We start from the raw sequence: 19,135 nt of genomic DNA on the forward strand, positions 1-19,135 counted from the left end.
GTGTGTGTGTGTAGGTGGAGGATAAGCAGCTGTGTCTCCCTCTTTCTTTTAGGCTCTTCTGTCCATATACAGTATGAGAGGAGGGATGGGTTTTCTTCTTCTGTGTGTGTGTCAGAGAGAGAGAGAGAGAGAGAGAGAGAGAGAGAGAGAGAGAGCAAACCTGAAGATTTTGTCAGAGATAAATAGAAACACACGGAAATTCACCATTCACTGCTGGAGGTATTTTACTGTTAGAAGATGGCACCCAATAGAAGGCTCTTGCATATAGTTAAAGCAAAAGAGAATTGTATGAGCTCTGAGCTACTGTACAGTATGTAACAATTACATATACAACTTTACAAATTTTTTGTGGCCTTGCAGCATGAAAAATATTTAGTGCTTGTTTCTCTGAATTACAAAATAGCTTTAGATCAGTGGTCACCAACCCCCTTCCTTGAGATCTACCTTCCTGCAGGTTTCATCTCCAAACAAAGTCTAACACACCTGTTTTAATTGATCAAGAACTTCCTAAGGCAATGATCAGATGGTCAGGTGGGCATGATTATGGTTGGAGTTAGCCGCTAAAGTCTTCAGGAAGGTAGATCTCCAGGAGTTGGTGACCACTACTTTAAGGAAGGGGACTATTGGCATATAATGTCTGGGTTTTTTTTTTTTAAAACATGATTTGTTTTTTCAATTATTCATTTATCATATGATTTTTTTTTTTCATGTGATATTTCCTATTATTTTCACTTTATGTGACTTTTTTCAGATGATTAATTTATTTATTAGTGATTTTATTTTGAATTCCACCTCTGCCCTGTGTGCACAGAGTTTGCATGGTCTCCCTGTGCTGCGGGGGTTTCCTCTGGGTTATCCAGTTTCCTCCCCCAGTCCAAAGACATGCATGGTAGACTGATGGGCATGTCCAAAGTGTCCGTAGTGTATGAATGGGTGTGTGAGTGTGTATGTGATTGTGCCCTGCGATGGATTGGCACTCTGTCCAGGGTGTACCCCGCCTTGTGTCCCATGCTCCCTGGGATAGGCTCCAGGTTCCCCGTGACCCTGTAGGATAAGCGATATAGAAAATAGATGGATGGATGATTTTCTCCACATCAGCTTTTTAATTAATTTTTTTATTTTATTTGTTATTTTTTTCTGTTATGATTGCCATGTTACATTTTTCATTCTATGATTTTTCCTCTCTTGTCATATGTTCATATGGACTGCATATGTTTTTATTTTCACATGTGCTTTTCTCACTTTATTGTTTTTTGCGCATTACTTTATCATAAGTGATCCAACCCCCCCTCCACACACACACACACACACACACACGCACAGCATTCATTTTTCATGTGATTTTCTCAGACAATTTATTCTTTCTCACGTTGTAATTCTTCACATGTATGGCATGTGGTTTTATTTTTCACATCATGTGTGTACTTGAATTCACCTGCAATGTCATGGCAATGTCAGGCCATAACAAGATGAATTGCACCTTCACATGTTTTTTTTTTTTTCCAGAAAAATCATCAGATTTACACGACACTGCTCCTTTTTAATAAGTATAGGTGACTTTACCATAAAAAGTTTTCAGCAGGGTGGCAGGACAAATGAGCTTTGAAAGTCCGATTGCAGACCTTTAACCACACGGAGCAACCGAGGGATGGCCAGGATCCCAAAAACAAGAACAGATGTGACTTTCTACCAGTAACTTTATCAGATTCTCTGCAGGAATGTGAGAACATCCCAGAACTTCTCATAAGTATTGTGTGATGTTGGTGTTGTCTTGTTCTGGGTTCACTTTCATTTGTTTATTCTCATTATTTATACAATGATGATTAACATTAATCTTTTTTGCATATAGATTTACAAGAGACTATAATCTTTATTCACTTGTTTATTCAAGAGGGCACATGTGGTACATTAATCCACTACAAGCAGCTTTCAAAAAAGTGAAAAAAAATTTCGACTGCCCAAAATGTCATGCAATCTACTTGCTTAACAGACTGCAGCAAATCTTAGAAAGTGAAGATATCTTGAGTAAAGGAATCTAATATTTCTCATTATCAGGTTACTCTATAACAAATATAAGACCATTAAGCCTATTACTAGATCAATTTAATAATTACAAGCTTAAAATGGTCTTGTTCTGCTGTCAGAACAGAAATGTTACTTCTGTCTAGACATAAACTATTGAAATAAGGAAAATAGAATGAGAAGGTTTTAAGCCTGAAATGAATAAAATATCTAGAAATAGGCTTAATAATCATATATTACACAATAACAATCTAAAAAAAAAACAAAAAAACAAGTTGACTTTGCCTATATTCAAGATATTTTGACTTGCTAAGATATCATTGTTATAAAAGTATTCTACATGTGGAGGCATGGTAGCTTAATGGTTAGCACATTTGGTTAGCACGTGTCTCAAACCTCCAGTGCTGGGGGTTCAAATCCTGCCTCTGCCCTACATGTGTGGAGCTTGTGCCTTTGCTTTGGAGGCTTCCTCTGGGTACTCCAGCTTCCTCCCTCAGTCCAAAGACATTTGTTGTAGGCTGATTAGCATTTCCAAACTGTCCATAGTGTATAATTTTGTCCTGCACTGGGTTGGTACCTAATGGGTTGGCACCCCATCCAGAGTGTCCCTCGCCGTGTGCCCCGAGTCCCCCTGGGATTAGGCTCCAGGCCCTTCTCTCAAATTTGACAGTAATATATATATATATATATATATATATATATATATATATATATATATATATATATATATATATATATATAAAATATATAATATATAATTTATTTATTTTTTATTTTAAATGCTGAAACATACTTACTGAAACATACATTAAATAAAAAATGCATGTCATTTTGAGACCTATCACTCTACAAAATGTCAAAATCTTACCATGTGTAGGGTTCAACCATCCCAGACCTCTCTACACATATAATCCTGTCATAAGCATGACTTTCCTTTGTGTCCTTTACTTTGTTAATGCAGCTGTCTTTAAAGATTATGTGGCTCTGCAGAAGATTCCTTTCATTTATTTCCTCTCTGTGGGTTTTTTCCCTGTTAGGAAGTATGCAAATGGATTTTATTCGGCTGATAAAATATATGTGAGAAAAAGAGCCTTTTCTTAAAAGCACAATTTTTGCAGGCGGCCAATACTAATTTGGTGAGTCAAAACTGATTTTCTGTATTGTCATGATGAATATGTGAGGTGCGGCACATTTTTCGGACCTTTAAAAGCTTGTTTTTTTTTTTTTTTTTATTGCTGCTGCAGTGAGGGGCAACAAGTAAAGTAGACAATTTAGAGTCTAGCAGAGTAAATCAAAAGCAAACTATCTGACAGCAACAAATATGAGATTCTATGTTCTTTCCAGTCTTCATTGCTATTTTCTTATACCAGGCTCTCTCTTTCTCTCTCTCTCTTTCTCTCTCTCACACACACATCAAGGGAAAAGGCTACATCGACGTGGAGCTCTCAGCATTCACTCTATTTCTCAATTTATCTCCCTAAGGCACAGAAAGATAAGATGGGAACAGGCCAGCTTTGACACAACAGCCATTTTGCCATCTCCTTCTAAGTGTATATGAATGTGTTTGTGTGGCTGTGTTGAAATTGGAAAATAACTCCCTTTCTTTTTGGAAATGTATTCAGGTGGGACACGTGTTAAAAGTTGAGGCAAGGAAAAGAGTTTGTAAGGCAAAGGGGCTGGAAAATGCATTTAGCCTGGAGTAGTAGTGCTTCATGTTTGGAACGCCATTGTGTTTCATGTTTGGAGAGCTCTGTGGAAAGTGGAGAAATTAGAGTGAGTAAAGAATTCCCAGAGTGCCAGTGAGGTTTTTTCGTCTACCCAGTCATGTGATTTGTTTCCTTTAGACCTAAAGTCTGTTCCTTTTTTCTCTGCTGCCTTGCAGCACACACATGTAGCACACATGGTAGAGCACTTTTAACAATAGATATTGGCACAAAGCAGCTTTGTAGAAATCTGGATATAGATTTAGAAGCCTAATGAGCAAGACCTGAGATGACATGAGGAAGAAACTGTGAGAAGAAAATTGGAACCCATCCTCGTCTCGGTGACACCAGATAATGAGATTATAAATAATTTCTCCCCTACAACTGTATACTATAAAGTATAACAATACTGAAAGGATGTTCAGTGGGAGCACATTGCGAATAAGAGTCCTGGGATGAGCACAGGACAGTCTTTATTATTACAGCAGCAATTCTTAGGTGGACATTTTCTGTACCAATGTGAGATTATGCACACCCAACCCACTACAATCATTCACACAGAATTATAATTAAATCATGCACATTAATATTGTAAGTAGAAGAGTTCATGCACATATTCAGCACAATCTGTAATGAGGGGATTGCTGAGTTGTAGCCATGGTTGAATCACAGCTCCTGTAAGCACTCTTTATCCAGATCTTTCCTGCTAACTCAGCATATTCCAACCCCTTCTATTTTATTGCTACTCCTGGACGGATGGGAAAATCCAGCTCAAATGTCTGTCAGTTTGCCATATAAATCCCATGATTCTCTTCTCTGGCTGTAGACCATGGAGCTATGATGAGGAATAAGGACTAGCCCTCCATTCTGTGTTTCCTTCTCTCCCTCCCTCTTTCCAAACTGTGTAGATTTCCAGATTCTCAGCTGCTTTATTTAATACAAAGGAGGACATGCTGCATCTTATGTAGTAAATCTGCAACTGTTGACTCAGTCTTGAGTTCTCTGAACTGAGCCGTCATGCTAACCGCGCTGTCTATTGGTGCAATAACTCAGCTCACTGAGCTGCAGCATTGTCTTTTCTCTGTTTCCACGCACTGACCTGTCCTAGTTACACAAACCTACCAAAGCCATGGCCAGACTGATCTCAGAATTTTTGCAATTTTTCAATTGTTATTGCATGGAGTGCCTGTATGTGTCTTTGTATCATGTCCTTACTGTGCACTCAGTCTCATAATGAAATCCAGTTGAGTGCTGAAATGGCTGGTTTAGTTTGTGATTTCTGACTGTCACGTGTTATCCAATTTTGAAATCCACCGTAGCTGTCGAGAGAGGGAGGAAAGCAAGAATGCTTCTCTTTGCTTTCTTCCATCTCCTAATGCTTTCACTGATCCCTGTGTCCCCCATCTCTCATCCTCTTAAGAGTGCAAAACTGCATGGAATGAAAATAAAGAGCCAATAAAAAGGCTGCCAGACTCTCTCAAACTGGAAAAGACACACACACAGAGAGAGAGAGAGAGAGAGAGAGAGAGAGAGAGAGAGAGAGAGAGAGAGAGAAGCAAGAGAGGGAGAACATCTACTTACTCACTGCCCATAAAAATGCAATATATTTACAATTTGTTACAATATATTCCATTTGCATATAGTAATACCTGTATATTGTCAACATATTTCCATATGGCTACTTCCTTAAAGATTGAATGCCCTAAGAGTCAGTGCACTCACCCACTACTTCCTGCTTGTTAAAGTTACACTGTCAAAAGTGTGTAGAAACTGCCTGAAGAGTTTGAATTATTATCAGACACGTAAAGCATTCTGTGGATGATTTTTGGAAGACTGAAACCGTTTAACTGTCTAATTAAGTCTATCAGTCACAAGGAATATTGTAAATGATTAGGGATTTGTTGTATTTAACCAAAGGGTGATTTTGACTGACAGGAAGTTCATTTTGGTGCTCTTCACTGGTGATCCCTATTGAAAATGAAATCCCACCCACCCTAGTCTCAGTTAATGGCATGATGCCTGGAGATAATGTCAGAGCTTTGGCAGGAGGATTGTGGAAAAACTGCATAATCTTGGTGGAATATGGAGGTTTGTGCAACTTTGTCTCCTTAATCTTTCTTTCTTTCAAGCCATCAACAGGATAAATGCTCATGCCAATACTGAAAGTTAATAATAATCTTTATCAAACTTATAAATAATTCTAAAAGCGTGAAATAAATAAATAAGGTTTTGCCAAACTGTTTACATTATTATTATATTATATAATTGGCATTATATAAACCATTATTACATAACACATTATATAATTTTTTAAAAAATTCAGTATTATAATTATCATAACATATTTTCCTCACACCTCCAGGATTGAGGGTTTGATTCCTGCCGTGACTCTGTGTATGTGGAGTTTGCATGTTCTCCCCGTGCTTTGGTGGTTTCCTCCAGGTACTCCAGTTTCCTCCCCCATTCCAAAGACATGCACTGCAGGCTGACTGGCATGTCCAAAAGTGTCCATAGTGTATGAATGGGTGTGAATGTGTGTGTGATTGTGCCCTGCGTTGGATTGGCACCCCATCCAGAGTATCCCTCGCCTTGTGCCCCATGCCCCCTGGCATAGGCTCCAGGTTCCCCGCGACCCAGTAAGGATAAGTGGTATAGAAGATGGATGGATGGATATATAATTATCACTGGATATATATTTTAAGACCATTGGAAGACCACTGGTCTATTTTATATTATATAACAGTCTAACTACAGATTAAATATGTTTATTTTTAACTTATTTAGCATATTTTTAATTGAATGCACATGTGGTTTAAACTATTTATTTATCTTTCCCATCTGAGGATCTGTTGAGTTATGGCGTTCATTCTATTTTCTTTCTCTTTATAAATTATACTACATCTGTGGGTTTATTTTCTCTTGTTTAGAGTGTTATTGCAGCAGAGGTCTGGGTTAAAAACAACTGCTGATGAAATAGATAAGCCATATTGTGTGTTTGTGTATGCATATATATATATATATATATATATATATATATATATATATATATATATATATATATGAGATACAGTATGTAACAGTGTATATATGTATATAAGACAGTTAATGCTGCATAAACACTTATTCTAAAGATCCAGCTGTATCTTTACAGACTGTATCTTTTCCTGTAGGATGCTGAGAGGGAAAAATGCCATTCGAGAAGGAAAGTAAACTAAGAGTAAACGAAATTCCATATACATCTGGTAAGATAATTGCTAACAACTGCCTTCTGAACACAGAGGGTTATGTTGCTCAAACTTTTTGTCCAACCATTCAAAATTATTTTCAACATCTCTTCACCAGTGCTGAATGTTGTTTAACTCTTAACAACAGTAATGGATTGATTCCTTATCCAGATTCATTAAATTAGTTTGCTTCGTGCATCATTGGTAATAAAAGATGCTAATAGGCTAAACACCCTGCTGGCTGAGGCGTGTCTTTTTAGGTGACCTTATTTGGCTAGACACATTTAGAAGATCCATTAGATATTTTTTCTACTGTTCATGCACTGTCATAGCATGAACATGGAGGAGATTGCTAACCACATTCCCTATGCTGCAGTTGGTTTGGCATAAAGAAATCTTTTCTTGTTTTGTATTTTACAGAGACTGTTTCCCCCTCACATTGCCCTTCAACTTGAGCCAAACTTGAGTTTCCTTTTCTCTGTAGACATGACCAGAATTTAAACTCAAGGTCTCCCAACAATAGCACAAATATTTAGACAGTTTCACCACTCAGGAAGCTAATCCCTTACTTACTTATTTAACTGATTCTAGACTTTATAGTTATATTATATTAAGCTGTATAAGTTAAACGTTGCTGTTGATGTCCTTTATATATTGAATAGCTCTTCTTTGTCCCTTACCACAATAGTAGATAATTTAGTTGCTCACTTTTTCGTCCAATATGTACAAGAAATGTCCACCAAGATGATTTCCATCAAAACCATCTGCTCTGTCAGATTTATGTTCATCAAAGCTTATTAATTGATTATTCAAGTAACTTTCACACCTGCCTTGTTTGGTATGGACCAGTCAAACTCTTCCTTTAGTTCAATTTGTGTTGATAGATGTGAACACTCCACCCATATTCAGCCATAACAACAGATATATCAGAAATTATTATTGACCTCAGTCAATGGCTATTCACACATTATAAATGGGGCTAAAATAGTTCCATACTGTAAGTGCATGTTAAAAATTCAGAGATTGTTTTTCTGATCTCAATATTTGCACACTTCTCAAATAAAAATGTTCAGAGGCCCAAAAAGAAGTGTCCATCAAAGCATATCTTGTCAAATTCCTGACTAATCAAGAACAAACTATGCATGCAAACAACATGGCTTACTTGGAAATTGCTATAATGTGAAAACAACCACGCAATATCACAAAAAATGGACACACTCAGCAAATTAAAGTGTGAAACTTATTACATTCAGATCTTAAGACTGCTATAAATTATGCTAGCAGTAAACAGTGAAATTCTGCCAAACATATTCATTAAAGGAGACAATCCCCTCTGTCTAAAACTTTCTCTGATCCCTTCCCTCCAAAACCATGCACATGCACAGCAGATTGTAAAGCAGAGCAGGGCTTCAATTACATAGTTACAGTTGATTCCAGATCAAGAAACAGCAATATCTATGCTAACTGAATTTATAGAATAAGCTGTGTGTAACTACATGATTTGATCAAATGTCTGTGCCAACTGCACTCCAAAAAATGCAGAGTTGAGCCTTCTGGGTAATTTAATTGGGTTATTTTCTCAGTCTTGGGTAGTTTTGTGTAACCCAACTGCTGGGTTAGTGGCTGGGTCATTTTCACTGACAGTTGAATCAATGCACCCCTATCCCAATCAATGCATCAGCCCAGCTCCTTGGGTTAAGGTAGTGGTAGTGGTTTTCACACAGACAGCTAGACAGTTAGATTTATTTGGAGAAACATACTCAGAAAGGATGTGTTAATATCCTACACACTTTTTGTGTTATTACTATTTCAACACATGTTGTGTTAAATTATCCAATAAATGTGTTAAAAAAAAGAGAAAAAATTTCACACGAGTGTCCAACACAACATGTGTTAAATTATTGTCCAATCACATTGCAGACTGCAGTGCCTACATCCTGAGGCGAGGAAACCAAATGACCACAGGTAAGTTAGCGTTAACACTATTTAGCATTACTGCTGCTTAAAATGCCTGGGCGAGTTTGTGATATTTAGGCAGAGAGCTCTCGAAAATGCATTAATTGGAAAACTGTAACTCAGCGAGTTATAATTAACTTTACCTATGGCGACGGCTTCAAAAGTGAATATCATCTACAGCTTCCTCAGTGTTGGTGTTAAGCTACTAGTGTCATGTGTTTATGCTGGCTGTGAAATATGGACTGAGGTTATTGTATAATTTTCTGGGTCTGTATCTTATCTGAGGCTCTGAGTTAGGGTTAGCTAGCTGGATGCTGTCACCAGTAGCGATGAGTGATGCTAATCTAGACACTCGTTTGAGTTGATAACATTACTTTAGCATACAACTCACGGTAATGTTAGACATTCCCATTACCTTTTTGAGAGTTAACGATAACCTAGCATTACAGCTGTTCACCATGATGTAATACAGAGAGTGGGTTAATGTTAACTACATTTAGCAAGTGTTTTGGACAAGGCAAGTTGTATTAATTAGCATTAGGAGGATGGGTTAGGGCCGTTTTTCTTCATGTATTTGGTGAATGTTAATGCTGGTTAACAGGTGCAGAGAGTCAGTGGCTAACAGAACTTAGCTAGTTGTTTATTTTGTGAGCATTTTAGTAGAATTTTAGCATACAAACAAATACCATTTTAGGATAATTTTAACCCAGAATTTTTGTGAAAATGAGACCATCATTTGGTTATTTGCTGGATTAAAATTCACAACCCAACTTGTTGGGCTAAAAATAACCCAGTTTGGGTTGTTTTTAGCCCAATGTTTTTTAGAGTGTGCTGTTGCACTTTGTAAGATTCTTCCAAGTAAATTACAGTCATATCTAAATGCTGTCTATTGTGTAGCCAACTACTATATATACTTAAGTAGCTGACATAGCTAGAGACAACATGTAGGCTTAGCTGGAATACAATGGCAAAGCTAACTTTACTATTTTCCATTAGTTATGAAAATCTGCAGTGACTTCAGTGAACACTGACTGAACAGTAATGTCCATGGACATACATTACTAGGTCAGTCCAGCGCAGTGACCCATATTAAGTTTGGCAGCTTGTCAATGATGCCACAAATCATCTTTACTATGACTTTGAAAAGAAGTACTAAAAAACATTTCCTCTGACCTTAATGTAGATGTGTCTCTAACATCAGAAAATACATTTGTTGATTTAAAATGTGTTTTCCTGTGTAGGAAATTGGAAGAGAATTGTGTAAACAACCCTACTGAAAAAAAACAAAAAACAAACAAAAAAAAACCTTGTTCTGACTATTTAGCAGCTGCCAAAATGCAATCTGAGCTGCTAAAACTGGTAGACCATCTTTGCCTACTGGTAAGCTATTTTCCACCTTCATTATTACTTGATTAAATGGATCAGTACATGGGATAATCTAATAGCCTCATTGCTGCGCTATTTTCTTAAAAACAAATTGCCTATAACGTAGCATTAGCAGTAGAACCTGTTTCTACCTACCAGCACTGACCATCTGCCCAAAATGGGGATATTCAAATAAACCTTGTAGGTAAAATTTGATTAATTTATTGCTATAAATAAGACATTTTCTTTCTCATTGTTTCTCCCTGTTCTCCACATTTACTACTGTTGTACATGTAAAATGTATGTAAGTACTTCTGACAAGCACCACAGACTCTGAAGAGATGAGACATCTGTTTTGAAACTGACATGGGAAGAACACATAAAGACATTCTCTGTCTCTTCCATGACTCATTAAACATTCTTATCTTGGTGTTGGGTTTAAAATAATAATAATAATAATAATAAAAAAAGTCAGCAGTTCACTAATCAGACCAGAGAGGGTAAATAAAATGAAATATCTACGAAAACTCTCCACTTTCTGACTTGATGTCTCTAGGCCTGTAGCAAGTCTCTGAGTTGATGAGCTGCCTTCAGTTAAATAATTTACAAACTACACATCACTGGATAAGCCACAACAGAGAATCTGCTACAGAAGCTGATCTGGTTCATGTTTAGAAAACTAGAATCACTTAATTAGCTATTTTATAATAATTCTGCTCTGTTACAGTACTTTTTAAAGCATTTGATTCAGTCTATGGAAATACTTTGTTGAGTCTGAAACCCCTGGTCTACTAGCGTGAGCTGTTCAGTTTGTGGTTTGGGAGCTTGTAGCTGCTTAGACCAAGCTGGATTTTTTCACCAGAAAATTGTAACCTCTACAAACATTTTTTTTTTTTTTTAACTCCATAGGCACAACTGAGTTGTAAGTGACATTTTATTGAATTAGTATGTAAGTCTGCCCCTTTCAGTGTGGCCCTAACGACAAATCTCACGATTTCCTGAGCACATGTTAGTGACTGTCTTGAAATTGATATGGCTCACATCACAGTTGCTGTTATACGAGTGAGATCCAATCACTGTCCAATCACTGGTCACCATTGTTTCCCAAGGAACAGTCATTGATCATCACACTTTGCCAAGGACCAATCAATGATCACCACTGTTTCCCAGTGACTAATCACTGGTCACCACTATTTCCCACTAACAAATCACTGGTCACTACTATTTCCCAGTGACCAGTCACTGGTCACTACTATTTCCCAGGGACCAATCAATCATCACCACTATTTCCCAGTGACTAATCACTGATCACCACTCTTTCCCAAGGACCAATCGCTATGCCGCCACTATTTCCCAGTGAACAGTCACTGATCACTACTATTTCCCAGTGAACAATCACTGATCACCACTGTTTGTCTCACACTTGCACTACTTTAATTTACTTTCTTCATTTTAAACTCTCTTCTTGGTGATATTTTAACACTAATAAAATTTTCTTTCATGGCTACTGATTTTTGGTCTGTGTTCTTTATAAAATGGATAATATTTTGTAAATGCAAAACAAAGTTGTTTGTGGTGCCATGACCAAAGATCAAAGATGACTCAGTTCTATAAGGAATAAATTACTGTAAATTGCAATCTATTATTTTCTATCCTGAAAAAAAATAAATAATTATATATATATATATATATATATATATATATATATATATATATATATATATATATATATATTCTCAGTGAAAACCCTCCTCCATGTACCATAATTCGTACTTCGACATGCCAATGATCAAAATGAAGAAATTAATATGCAAATATGTCTATGACGTCATCTAGCGACTTTTTGAGCGTGCTTTTCTACTTTTCTTCTGAAAAAAGTTGGCATCACAGGTCCCTTTTGGCCTTCCATAAAGTGGCGCGTCTTCCAGCAACGCGCAGGAGGTAGAGAAGGAAAACTTTTTTTTTTTTTTTAACAACGTGAGGGGAGGGGAGACGATAGAAGTTGGACAAGAAGGATTCCCAGGCTCTAACTTTTCCCCTTCCCCCGTTAAAAGGACTTGGGGGAAAGTGTTGAAGAGCAAAAAGTGGATTGCACAAAAAATAAAAAATAAAAAATAGAAAGAAAGAAAAACTGTTTCAAATTCCGGACGCATCGGCTTTTCTTTGGATTAATGTTGTCCTTATTGAGTGGATTTATCGATTGCTTGTAGGTATGGACACACTTCTTTTTTCCCCCATCACTGCATTGGCTGGAGTCTCCTTTCCTGTGTCCACCTCAGTGAAATGGAAAGGCTGGCTTCTCTCTGGGCTTGTAGAAGTTTTTCTTACGCTTTATCTTATCTCGGAAATTTTAACCACTGTATTCCTTTATCATGCAATTTCCTGCAAATAAAATAAAATAAAATAAAAAATAACACTTTGCGCATAATTAATTTAATGCATCCTTTCAGAAAACATTTAATAGAAAAATCGGTAGAGTTAGTGTGAATTGCCACTAAGTGTAATTGGTTCTGTATGTGATAAAAACGTTACTTTGATACAGGTAGTTGTTACAACTTTTGACACCTTGCTCCCTCTAGTGGCCAGAGGCGACATTGTGCCAAAAGTGGAAGCAACCAAGCAGCACGGTTTGATACAAAGATTGGGTAAAAAAAAAAAGGAACAAAAAAAATAAAACCCTTCCTTTTTCTAATTTCTCAGTATATAACTGTGATTATAAGTTCATTGAATGATGCTGATGGTGGCTCAGATGTTAAAGCTTTGTATAACTGATCAATCTCAGCACTGCTACGGTTGGGTTACTGACTCAAGACTCTGATGTATCCTGTTTCAGGTGTAAGTTAGCCAAATAAACAAGTGTAAAGCTAAAATACAGATTCCTTGCACGGTGTATGGGCATGTGATGATGTATAGATGATGTTGCGTATGATGCATATATATTCTCTCTGCCTTTGTGTTTATCTAAGAAGCTGGTGAATGCTTTGAGAGCTTCGAGAGTGACTATCCATTAGCCTAATTATTCGGTAGCTTTTTGTTTTTAACCATAACTGCTAAAAAAAAACATCAGTTCACTTTTTCAGTCCTCTTCACACGTTCACACAGCTCAACAGCTGAACAGTCCATGGAACTGAATGATTTTCATTGATTCAAAATGCAACCACTGAACATTTTTTTTTTTTCGAATGAATTTACATTTGCGTTTTCTGCAGCCATTTGCAAATGTTTGCCTAATCTACTTCAAAACTAAAATACTCAACTTCAAAAACAGGTGAGTAGAATTTTGGATATTGTGGATATAGGCTAATTTCTAAGTAACAATATACTATATTGAACTACAATCCAAACCCTAAAATGATAATACCTCCCACCGGCCATCAACGTGCCATTGGTGATTGTGCTCTGATTGACGAAGGATTTGTATTAAAAGAAATGGGTCTTTGGTCCTATTTACTTGGCAGAGTTTCAGTCATGTTTGGTACTGTTTCTGCATTTTAGGCATGAAGTGGACAGACATTGTCTTTGTGCAGGGATATATATGGAGATTTGTTTAACTCTGAATGAAAGTGATGCCAAAACAACATATACGGCTAGATACACAGAAGAGAAATACTTTACATCATATGCTTTTTGTGTTCATCATATGTGGCACAGATGCAGACATAGATGAGGAAGGAAAGGCTTGATCAGCCTACTATACACGTGGCTAGCTGGAGCACTCTTATTTCACTTTCCCATCAGACGGTGCAATTCAGCTCGGCACTCGACTGTAATCCCAAGTGTTGTCGCTATTTCTACCATCAAGCATGCAATAATCCATGCTGAATTTGTAAAACTGATTGGTCTAATACATTCATCATTTACTATAGTATATGACTAGAATCACTTGCCTAACTCAATAGTAATCTTCAGGTAATTTATATAAGAAGCAGCATCACAAGTCTATTTATCAGATTCATTTTTATTTATTTACCACCAGTGATATTTTCTTGTAGCTATTTAGCTTGGTTCTTACCGCGAGCCAATTTCGAAGTAAATACCCTACATAGGGTATAACATACTGGAACAGCACACCCTACCTACTGACTTACATGCATAGAGTAGGATGGCATTTGAGATTTGACCCAGAGAAGAACTGTATTTTAACATCGACTGAAAGACAACACTCATAACCATAATCATGCCCACATGACCATCTAACCATTGCCTTGAGAAGTTCTTTATCAACTAAAGCAGTGTGTTAGATTTTGGTTGGAGATTAAACCTGCAGGAAGGTAGATCTCATGGAAGAGGGTTGGTGACCAGTGGTATACAGTAATGATTTATAATCGCACAAGTGTCACCCAGAAGAGCCCTGTCGAGGTTTCTTCCTCATGTTCTTCTGTTGCCCATGTTCTTCCTCCAAAAGGATTTTCTTTCCACTGTCACTTCTGGCTTGCTCATTTGGGATATACTTCTACGTCCATATTTCTGTAAAGCATTTGTCCTCTTCCCCTGTCAGGAAGACATACATACCAGACATACCTAATTTTAAGCTGAATGAGGTATGCCTGGCTATGATTAAAATGTTTTACTAATTGTGCGTTCCACTACCAGATATCACAACCACATAGCCTCCAGTAAAATCTTCCTCCCACTATATGTATATTCTATGTAAAGTATAAGGTCAGGAATTGTTACAGAACCATGCTGTTTCCACTGTTTGGTGTAAAAGCGGTATTGGATGCCTCCTGGCTACATTTCTGTAGGTAAAGTTAGCTATTTGTAACTGCAGATTCTTTAGTTTATTCCCAGTGCCTGGACGATGAGGTGGCTGGGATATTTTTTTGAAATAAAACAAGGTAAAATGAGTGCTATGTTTGTGACCGGTTCTTTGAAAGATAACCTAGACTTTGCTCATGCCCTTCACCTCCTGGCTAAACCATTTTTTTTCCAGCATGCTATATGACTCAAGGTAAATGTGTTCTCGGGTATGTTTCCTGATATATGTCTTTCCTTCCATGCGAGTGAGTGATGTAATGGGAAGAACATCCACTCCCCCTGTGGAGTTCTCCACATTTTAGTAAATAAGGTGCAGAGACAGTTGTTATGTGCCTTAAGGAAGAGCTGTTTAGTTCCAGCTTCTGCTGCAGATGGAAAGTTGGCATCTGTTTCAGGCTGGCACAATTAAAGCATTGTGATCCATTGTAAACTGGGTAGAAATGAATGGGGCAGAACACAGGCAACGGTTGTGTGGATTTTGAATCTGTTTCTAAATTTTAGCTGGGTATCCTTTCAAAACACAGTTGCCTTTAATGACTGCATAGCTTTATGTAGTTGTGGCAAAGCTGTGTTACTCAGTTAAGTGCCAATCAGTGTTAATTTCTACAGGTTTAAATTAAACTGGGTTGGAGTTGCAGGGGGTAGTGAAGTTACAATTTGGTGGATGCTAAGTCTGGTCAAGGTGGTTGGATGAGTTTTTAGGTGAGACCTAGTATGTTGGTTTTAATACACAGCTCAGAATTACTACTGTATCTAGCAATGAAACTCGTCTCCAACTCTATCAGGTACTAACGAGGTCTATCAGTTTCTTTCCTCCAGGTTTATTTTATATATATATATATATATATATATATATATATATAGGCAGAGATGTGATTTAAATTTGTATTTTATTTTATAATTTTTTTTATTTACACTCTCACCTGTGAACAAACCTGCTATCAGGAGAATTCTCATGAAGGAATTTTGTATATCTATTTCCACAATTGTTATTTATATTGTGGATAACATATTATAGTCTTTATTGTGTGTATTCTTTTAAATACATTTTATTTACAATTTTATAATTTAATTGCTAATAAGCAGAACAGGTGGGTTAGTGGAATTGCTTCTGTCGCACATGCATTTCATTGTTAGCACTGTGACAAAGAAAAAGCTAATCATTTCAAATCACATGTTTATCCAAGTGCGGTAGGGTCACATCTGGGTGATGCAGAGTTCATCAGTAACAGCAATTAAAACATTCCTCTTCCTTGTTGTGGACTTACTAAAAGTCCTTTATTTCTTTAATCATAAACAATTTTCACCGTGACTTACACAGCTGGAGATTAATTGGCTGTGTGTTATGCGCAGGTGTTAAGGCAGATGTCCTTGGATAAATTTTGATTTGAACATAAATGCAGCAAAAATCACCAAGGTTTTTTTTGTATGTGTATGGCACGCATGCGCGCGCGCGCGTGTGTGTGCGTGCGTGCGTGTGTGTGTGTGTGTATGTGTGTGTGTAGTACCAATTTAATGATTAAGTGAATTACTTGTTTTTAAAAAGTCTTAAAAACTCGCAAAACTAGCTAATTTTTCAAAGACTACCATCCTGGCAGTTTTGAACACATGCCATTCGCTCAACAGTGTTTTTCATTTCCTTCCTGTTCCCATGTTCATTTTTAAATGTTGAACTTAAAAAAAAAATAATAATAATCTGAAATTCATTTCAGTAGAGATCAAATTCACTATTGATATTTGTTTTATGAACTAATTACAACCATTGGGCAATATAACACAAAGATCATATTGCAATATGTAAAAACATTTCTATGATGTATGTTTAGTGCAAAAGTTTATTAAATTACAAACCTCCAATCAGTCAGTCCCTCTAGGATTTTGTGATTTTGCGATCGCAGAAATGAATGCAAAATCAAGCAAACTATGCAATATTCGGAGTAGCTTGCAATTTTTCAAAATTACTGCAGATTTTCTAAATGGTCTACACTTATATAGTGTCTTTTATATATTCACCCATTCACACACACCTATGCAAGGTGCTAGCCTGCCACTGGAGAAACTTGGAATTCAGTGTCTTGCCCAAGGACGCTTCGGCCGGCATGTGGACAACCCGCTCTACCACCTGAGCCACTCCCGCCCTAGATTTTCTGCAGATTTGGGACAAGACACGTCATGTGATGTCATCACAATGCTTATTCAGTCAAAGCTCTTTTCGATTCAAATGCATTAAACATGAGAACAGCTAAAAACAGCTGTCGCATTTACCATTTCACTGTGAAAGGCCAAGGATAATTTTGTGCAATTGTGATTTTTCCAATGCAAGTAGTTTTCTGCAAAAAAAAAACTGCAAATTGTATCACACATTTTGAAAAATGCCACAACAAAATCAAGCATTTTTAGCTACAAAAATAAAAAAAAAACCTCAGCAAAATCCAAAATCAAAATAATGACTCATCAGTAAATTATGTTAGAAAATTATATCACAATACACAAAACAGTATACTGTAGAAAGAGTAGAAACGTTATACTGTGACATAATTTAATGTTTAAGTTTGTTGGTACTTTTTATTGCGGTCATTTTCTTTCTTGTTCCTTTCTGTTCAGTTGTAACTAAAACAGTTTCACTGTACTCTCTCATCTAGAGAGTAAGTTTAGTATGTGATTTGAAGCCTTTTTTCCTCTATGTTCCATGCATCCCTACATTCATGAGAGACCTTATTAAAGATAGCATGAGCATGAATAATGTCTTATTTATGTCTGAATTTGAAACCTTTTCTATTTTAACTCCCACTTTTGCACTGTTGAATTAATCTTGCTTTTAGTGCATAGGCTAGCATGCAAATTTGGGAGTACGGCTTAGATACCAATTACACCACAAGCAAGCCTTCCTCTGTTTCTGCAGCTGAATCAAACTGGTTAGGAATGTTTTCTACAATCTTAAACAACCAGACCAATGCCGTAGAAGAACTATTTATGATTTTGCTAAAGCTGATAATAAATGGGTTAAACAATGTGTTATTTCACAAATAAAACAGAAAACACACTTTATTTAAACCTTTATGGAAGGAGTTTCCAGTGTCAAGACTTTGTAAGAGTTTTCCGCCAGTTTCTTATATAAGACAAGCTGAATTTATTTGATGTTGCCCCAACATTAAACATAAATGATATCGGATAAAACGAATTGTTGTTGTATAAAACACTTGCTGTTGCAATATGCTGTTACTGAACAATAAACTTCGGTGTGGTAACAGTAACTCTCCTTCATGCTGGGCTGTATCACACCACCTGGGCCAGAGAGCTATGTATGTATATACACTTTTGCTCCCTCTCTCTCTTTACATTCATGAGCAGCTCTCCAGCCCCCACGCTTTGCTAGCTACACTAAATCTGTTTGGATAGTGAGTCACATAGATCCTGCATTTGGACAGGGCCTTATCTGGGTCAGTTTGTGCAATGCATTTTTTCCCCCTTATCATCCACATTAGGACATTTGAATCTAGTACACTTTTTTCTTCTTCAGTCGTTTGGATTTATTATTCCACTTGTTGTCTCAGGAGCGACGAGGTAGACATCCAATTTATTTTGCACCGAAACCTATCAAAATTACAGAGAAGCCGTGTGCATCTGTAAAACGTACTTTTGGGGGTAGCATTCATCACTTGGCAGCAAGTCAAGAGCACAACAAGTAATGCTTAGGCAGTGACATAAAAACAGCATGGTGTGTGACAGCCCTCCATCGCTGAGAAACAAAATCCCCACATGCTGAGCTTGGCAGCTCATTACGTTTTACTACTTGTTTATTGATTGTTGGGCTTTGTCTTTCCTTTTTGAAGTGGCTGAATCCTTGGCTTTTTGAAGTACTCTCCATGCGGAAGTGATCGATTTTAACTACAGAGTTGATGGCAAATTGTGCATGTGGATCACGGTAGATATCTGTTTGGAGTCTGTGACTGCTTGTGCAGTGCCATCATGATTCTGAATTTTGACCACACCAGGCAGAGAGCCAAGACTGTGAGATACACTTATCTGTGCGGACCAGATGGATCCTCCTTTTTTAATTCTTACGTTGAAAACAAATTGGAGGAGAACAAAGCAGCTGCGAGCTTT

The 19,135-nt window shown here is 37.1% G+C and overlaps 1 protein-coding gene across 4 annotated transcripts in view; it reads left to right on the forward strand.

The window, feature by feature from the left end:
- Positions 1 to 12,254: 12,254 nt before the first annotated feature.
- Positions 12,255 to 19,135, forward strand: part of col16a1 (collagen, type XVI, alpha 1) — a 102,502-nt gene continuing 95,621 nt past the window's right edge. For 3 of the 4 annotated variants that reach the window (XM_053638509.1, XM_053638510.1, XM_053638512.1), the window contains exon 1: positions 12,255 to 12,480. The gene's annotated coding sequence lies outside the window, so the exon portion shown is untranslated. The remainder of the gene's footprint in view (positions 12,481 to 19,135) is intronic. The other variant, XM_053638511.1, reaches the window with a different exon arrangement.

The sequence above is a fragment of the Ictalurus furcatus genome, chromosome 12, assembly GCF_023375685.1.
Source record: "Ictalurus furcatus strain D&B chromosome 12, Billie_1.0, whole genome shotgun sequence".
NCBI lineage: Eukaryota > Metazoa > Chordata > Actinopteri > Siluriformes > Ictaluridae > Ictalurus > Ictalurus furcatus.